Genomic DNA, 8318 nt, shown 5'->3' on the forward strand with positions numbered 1-8318 from the left:
ATAATCTCATCTTAATATTAATTTGTTGTAACTAGAAAATAGATTTTTTATTAATATAGTTATTAAAAAAAAATCACGTAAATATTAATATAGTTATTTTTTTAGTGTTTATTAATTGTTTTCTTTTTATTTTTCAACTAAAAAAATCTTATAAAATAAGAAAAAAATCTTGCAAAATAAAATAATTACGTGAAAAGTATATTATAAATATTTTAACAAAAATATTTTAGAAAAATAATAAATTTAATGAAATACAACATTGCTTATATTTTAAAAATATAAAATATTATATCTAATTTATGAAATATTTTTTTGCTCTTCACATCGATGCAGAGACATTATATTAAAATCTAAAAAATCACAAATATTATATTTTATTTAATCTAATATATATAACTAAAAAAATAAATCAAAAAGTTAAATCTAGATTTCTAAACATGACCACTTTCATACAGGTTTTGTTTTACTTTTAGGATTTTACCAAATTTATATGATTCACGGATTTGAGTATTCTATAATGTAGCGTTGAAATCAGAGTATGAAACTAAGTAAATGAAATGTAAAAGATTATAAAATGTATAGCATGGGAACTATCTATACATTTCTATGTGCTAACTATCTAGAATGAAATATTCTTCAGTCAAGATATACTCATTATAGTTACTTTTTCAATTGTTTTTCTTTTATGTTTCAACACATTAACTGTTTAACATTTAAATAATTAAGAGGCTTAAATTATGATATCAACCGATTTTTTTTCCTTTTTTTGATTACAAATTATCAAAATCTTAACAAGGTATCAAAAGTATAGTGTATCCAATTTACATAAGTTAATATTTTTTATTTTGAACTTAATCCATATTAATAGAATTTATACAAAAAAATAATTCAGAATACATTTATTCATAAATCAACTCAGAAAATCTCAATTTTTAATAAATATATTTATCTAATTAAAAGAAAAAAACCTACTTTCGTCAATAGTATCAATAAAACAATTATTCATAACATTAATATTAGATTATAACATATGATATTTGAATAACTAGAAATCTAATATTTCTTACACATAATTTTAACTTATTTTTCAAAAAAATCTACACAAATGTTTTTGCTAGAAAATCGTAAGTAATAATTATGATCAATCATAATATTATTTTTCTTAAATAATTATTTTGATCATTCAAAATAAAAATAAAAATAATTATCCACAAAAAACTATTAAACCTCCACTATCTAAAAAGTGCGGGTTACAATTTTTTTTAGCAAATTTTTTACAATTGATGATCTTATTTTCTAAAAGATTTCGCTCATTCACAAATCAATTCAAAATTTTAGAAGATTTGATATATTTAACTTAATATAATGAGATGATTAACAAATCGACAAAATTTTATAATGTAGGATAGGTAATATATTGTCCTATTATACTATTCAAAACATATATATATATATATATATATATATATATATATTTACGGGTTAACTTATTTGATACTTATAAATATTCAAAATTTATGATTTTGCACTGAGATCGGTGAGTTTTAGTAACAAAAATATTTTGTTATACTCCATTCTACTTCCCACTAATATAATTTACTTGCACCTTAATTCATTTTTTACGTTGACTCAATACCGCTACAAATTGTAAAGCGGATCACGAGTAAATAAGGGTTTTCTTGATTCTACCAATTCTAAAAAATTTAAGCAATTATACCCAAAACATAATAATGGTAAGTCATTAAGTTTATTGTACCGACTATAGTCGAAACCGGAGTATGAAACTAAGTAAATTAAATTTATAAATTATAAAATACGTAGAATAAATCAAATAAAGATAATACTATTATTTTGTAACTAATAAATTAAAATTTACGTAAATATTTCCCTGCACTGCACAATGCGGGTTATCATCTATTCTATCTTAACAAGTAAAATATATATAATTCGTCGTGGTAACTTTGAAATATAGGACTAAGAGAAATTATGTTGGTAAGCCATTTTTCGTGTGGAAATTGTGCTTTAACAACTTCTTGCAATATATCTTTTCTTTTGTAAGATTTTTTCACAGCAGTTAGGACATGGTCTTCACATTCGACGATATTCCCTTTGAGAAATAAAATGATCGCCTTGATGAATTTCAGGCATGGATGACTTCACAAGCCCTTTTGTCTCCATTAGAACTTGTAATACAACCTTTCACAGTGCGGCTGTCTGGAGAGTTACGAGAATGGTGGTTCTCACTTGGTGAATATCGACAACAAGTCTATCAGACAACAATACCGTTGCTTCTTGGCGAAATTCTGATAAGAATGAAACTATGAAACTTCCTTCTTATCTGAATGAATACGAGATACAATGTAACGAGGTAATCAGAGAGGCCTCTAGACGCAGCTAGATCATAACCGTCTCCCTCAAAGTCACAAGCGACTCTGTTCCCACACAAACAACATGCCTAACAAACTCTTTTTACAATGTTTATATACTAAAGATGATATTTCCATTCACACGTGCTCCTCTATTGCTCCACACGTGCTGCTCCTTCTTTGTATTTCCTCCTTATGTAGACCTGATGGGGCTTATCAATACCCCCTTCAAAATGCAGCTTGTCCTCAAGCGCTAAAGTTGGAAATTGCTGTTTCAGCTCTTGAACAGATTCCCATGTATTATCCTGGTCATGCATACCTCTCCAATGGACCAACGCCTCCAAAACACCATTAGTATTGTAGTGAGTATCTAACACCATCTCCGCTTCAATAACCAATTCATCATACTCATTCAATAACTCTGGTAATGGTATAATCTGCTGATGCTCGCCTAACACCTTCTTAATCTGAGAAACATGAAAAACCGGATGGATCTTCGAGCCCTATGGTAATTGTAAACGGTAGGCTGCTTTACCAGTCCTCTCCATCACCTCAAATAGACCATAATACTTTGCTGCTAATTTCTGACAAGCCCTTTTAGCCACCGATTGCTGCCGATATGGTCTTAGCTTCAGAAAAACCCAATCTCCCACCACATACTCAATAACCCTTCGGTGCTTATCAGCATTGTTTTTCATCAATTGTTGTGCCTGTAGTAAATGATATTTGATTTGTGACAACATTAAGTCATGTTTCTTCATCAACTTCTCCAACTCAGGAACTTTTGTAGCCTGTCCTTCAAAACGTACTAACGATGGTGGGTCACGACCATAAAGAACCTTAAAAGGATTTACTTTCAACGAAGAGTGATGAGTTGAATTATACCAGAGTTCAGCCAAGGTAGATACTGGTGCCAAGTCTTGGGATGAGAGGAAGCGAAACATTTGAGGTATGTTCCTAGACATCTGTTCAGAACCTCTGTCTGTCCATCAGTTTGTGGATGAAAAGCAGTGCTGTATTTCAGTTTTGTACCAGAAAATTTAAAACAGTCCTTACAAAAGGCACTTAACTATCTCGATCTGAAATAATTGAAGTTGGATACCCATGGAGCTTAACTATCTCTTTAGTGAATAATCCTGCCACATCAGATGCAGAGTAAGGATGTTTCAAACCCAAGAAGTGACTGTACTTGCTCATCCTGCCAAAATCACATTCTTTCCTTGGGATTTGGGAAGACCTTCTACAAAATCCATAGAGATGTCCTCCCACACCTGTTGCGGCAAGGGAAAGGGTTGGAGAAGACCCGCTAGTGATAATGTTGAGTATTTATGACGTTGGCAAATATCACACTCTGAAACATACTTCTGAACATCATTTCGTAAGCCATCCCAATGAAAAGATTGTTGAATCCTCTTAATCATTTTCAATACCCCGGAATGTCCACCTAACAGTCCATTGTGATACTCACTCAAAATCAACGGAATGAACTTCGATAGTTTAGGTAAAACCAATCTACTTTTGTACCATAATCTCCCATTCCTCACTGAATACTTCAACTTCGCAGACTGATTAACTAAACAATTTTGCACATCTCTCTACAAGTCTGCATCCTTGTCAACTTCGTCATAAATGTCATGGAGTTGCAATACTGTCGGAACTTTCAGAGCCATAAGTGAATGGGACAGTAACACACCTTCTGGTTGAGTCATTTTTGATAACCCATCCGCTGCTGTAATCTCTACTCCAGGCTTGTATATGATGTCAAAATCATAATTCAACAATTTGATTAGCCATTTCTGGTAATCCATAGTCACTTCTCTTTGGTCTAATAAGAATTTTAGGCTTTTCTGATCTGTATGCATTACAAAATGCCTCCCAAATAAGTAATGCTTCCATTTTTGGATAGACATGACTATGGACATCAATTCTCTTTCATAGATTGACTTGAGTTGTTCCTTAGATGTCAAACCATGACTGAAATACGCAATTGGTCTCTTATTCTGCATCAATACTGCGCCCAAACCAAAACCAGATGCATCAGCTTCAACCGTAAATGTCTCCTCAAAATCTGGTAATGCTAAAACCGGTGCAGTAGACATAGCTTTCTTCAATCTATCAAAGGCCAATTGAGCATCTGGAGACCATTCAAAGCTATCTTTTCTCAGTAAATCTGTCAAAGGTCTCGCTAAGACCCCATAGCCTTTGATGAATCTTCTATAATATCCTGTTAAACCCAGAAATCCTCTCAAATCCTTTTCGTCTCTTCTCATCTAATTCACTATTAGAGTTGTGTCTTCTAGGTCTTTGTTCCGTTCTCCTAGTTTGTTTCTCAGCTCCACTTATCTCCTTGTTCTCCTTATTAACCAATAATAACTCCTTTTTAACAACTCTTCTGATAATGCTAGACTCCATGGCTCGCGCTTCTGCTACCATTTGAGGTAAGTCCCTAGGCTTCTGCATGTGTACTAGTTCCTGCATCTCATGTGTTAAACCATTCAAAAAGATCTCTTCCAACTTCTGATCATCTAATCCTGTCACTTGGGATGACAGGTCTTCAAATCTTTGCACGTAATCAGCAATAGAACCGGTTTGTTTGATACAAAACAAACTTTGACTTGGACCTCTGATCTTCAAATTTCCAAATCGCAACATGTTTATGAACCCTTAAAATAACAGATCTAATAAGTCATAAAAACCCTGTGAAAAACCATGAACCTAACAAGCAAATTACTCAGACATGTTTAATGAAGAACAAGACATAATTCTGAATAACATCATGCAATAGATATCAAAAGTAAAATAAGGAGTTTAGAAATCTTCTCTCTACAAAAGAATTCAGATCCGTCTCTCCCAAAAGCTCTCAATATCTCTCTCTCAAAAAGCTGCTAGAAAATAACTTAATGGTTTCTAAAACCCAAAAACAATATATATATATATATATATATCTAAAAACACGTTAGGGACTTGTCTTGCAATTACGGAGAACTTCGGGGAATTTTGTAAAACTTCCAAAACTTGCTTTCTCGTCGGCTAAAACAGGGTGTCGATCGATGCTACAGGCGGTGTCGATCGACACCATCACTCTGATACGACTCCAAGTTGATTTCTCTGATTAAATGCTCCAAATCATTCAAATTGCTCCACTTTGCTCATTCCGTGCCAAAATCCTAGAAAACCTGTTAAGACTCTAAAACATCATAGAAAACAAATCAAAAGACTCAAAAAGCACACTTATATCTTGGTTAAAAACCGTAAAAACCATGATATATCAACTCCCCCAGACTTAGCCTTTGCTTGCCCTCAAGCAAAACAGAAACTCAGACATGTGAAAGAGGTTTGAAAACACAGAAACTCATTTTCTTTTTCAAATAATGCCATGATCATCCAAAACATAATCCATATGCTTAGCAAATAAATCCAAATCGAACCACCATGTACTTCTCCGTTGACATTCGTAGCATTCCAAATTCAAACCAAATTCTACTACTTCCTCCATTAAGCCTTCATTGGTGGGTCTCATCAATTTAATCAATGTCAAGAGCCTTCTTGACTCATTCCCGTACTATACCATAACAAGCAAGATATAACTTTTAACAACATGTGGTACTCTTTCTCTCCGCCAGACTTATTCTATTCTTATCTTCCTTTGAACTTTGCTTTGCTGTTTTTTTTTTTTTTTTTTNTCCTTTTTTCAAAGGTGTAAGCGAATACCGGGGTCATCAGTAATTTACCTATCCCTCGCTTCCAAGCTTTGTGTGATCATTTGACTCAAGAGTAGAATAATGAGGTCACAGATAATTTACCTACCTCTCTAAACTGATCAAAATCATCTCATCTTTTATTCTCTTTTTTNTCATCTTTTATTCTCTCTTTTTTTTAAAGCACTGAAGGGAAGAGAGAGGGGAGACATACTTTGAAAAATTGCACTGTCTTGTATGGCCTGAAAAAGAAGTCTAGTCCACTGATTTCCAACCCCAAAGTAAGCGATTAAATCCGGTTAAAACCCTGATAAAAGTTGAGACAACATTAGATCAATCAGATATCCATTGAATAAGGGCTTTCAGGATTGTTGAGAAGGCTCATAGTCTTTCTAAGCTTCAGTTCTGAGATCAAGCATAAACAAGTAATCATTAGAGTGTTAGCCAAATAAGAGAAATCACTAATCAAGATCATAATTCCCAAAGACAAAAAGAAAAATTTTGAAAATTTTGACTCAAACTCTATGGTTTTGACTGACACAACTGAAACTCAAAAACAAAAAACATAGTTAGTAACTAACCTCCCCCAGACTTAAACAACACTGTCCCCAGTGTTATCAAGTAAGAGGAAAGCAAAAATAAAAANATCAGTAATTTACCTATCCCTCGCTTCCAAGCTTTGTGTGATCATTTGACTCAAGAATAGAATATTGTGGTCACAGGTAATTTACCTACCTCTCTAAACTGATCAAAATCATCTCATCTTTTATTCTCTCTTTTTTTTTTTAACAAAGCTCTCAGGAATAATCTCTTCAACTTGAATAAGGGAGAGGAGTACCATTTTGTTTTGATATCTCACTTGTCAAGTATGAACAAGGAGTCAAGCTCTATGAACATCAATCTCTTTGATGAGGTAAAAAGAAAGTGCAGAAGTTACCTCAGGCTTTTATGGATTTTGTTGGAAATTCGGATGTGTTTGGTTTATTGGTCAGCCATTGGATTTTTCATTAGTTAGATTTGTGGATTCAATCTGCAACATTAATCAACCAACGCAGTAGACTAAAAAGAAAAATCATAGTTCCCAACACAATTTTAAAAAAATTGACTCAAGAAAAACAAAAATACGGTTTTGACACACTAAAAACAAAAACTATGTTAGTAGTTACTACTAACCTCCCCCAGACTTAAACGACACTTTCCCCAGTGTTATCAAGTAAGAGGAAAGCTAAAAGAAACAAAAACTTATGGAAAAAGGTATGAAAAATTAGAACAGGTCTCGGGTTACCAATTGGTGTCGACCGACACCATTTCAGTGTCGATCGACACTCATCACAAATGGTGTTTTTGGCCGTAACTCATTGGATATTTGTTGAAGATAAATGTGTTGTTGAGTTGTTTGATCAATCCTTGGATGATAAAGCTGTTAAGAAACACTCAAACACAAGTTAAAAGCAACATCATAAATAGATTAGTTCATAAATTTCATACAAAATCCAAATAAAAACTGACTTAAAGCAAGAATAAAAATGACTCAATCCTAAGAGATAAATATGAAAAAGGATAAGAAGCCATGATCAAGGTCTAATCATCATCAGAGTCTGGACTGGCAGGAGATGGTGATCTGCTCCTGGTAGGACAGATGCAACCGCAACGAGACAACCGGGCCATGCTGTTCCAGATGGAACGCAAAGCAGAAACCACATAAGCCTGATGAGCTCCCTGGGACATAGTAGCAGGATCCTCTGGTGGCTCTGGAAACTCAAATGGTGCGGTAGTGCCAGAGGATGATCTAAACTCAAAATAAAAAATTAATAGGTTGGTAAAAACCAAAATTAAAATAATGGTTCCTACCAGTGGGTTGCCTCCCACTCAGCGCTTGTTTTAAGTCATTAGCTTGACTTGGCAACGGATTAGGCGGAGGGTGCTTCATCCAAACGCACAATGTGTCCATCTGGTATCTCGGCTTTCGCCCAATAATGTTTCACCCTTTGACCATTAACAGTGAACTTCTCTCCCTTGGAATTTAGCAATACAATGGCTCCATATGGTCTAACTTCTTGGACAGTAAAAGGACCAGACCAACGGGAACGGAGTTTACCTGGGAACAGTTTCAAACGAGAATTATAGAGGAGTACCTGGTCATTAGGCTCAAAATGTCTGGAGATGATCTTCTTATCATGATAAGCCTTGGTTCTCAAATGCATGAAATCTGGAGATGATCTTCTTATCATGATAAGCCTTGTACATCTTGGAA

Source organism: Camelina sativa, chromosome 4 (assembly GCF_000633955.1).
Source record: "Camelina sativa cultivar DH55 chromosome 4, Cs, whole genome shotgun sequence".
Classification (NCBI taxonomy): Eukaryota; Viridiplantae; Streptophyta; class Magnoliopsida; order Brassicales; family Brassicaceae; genus Camelina; species Camelina sativa.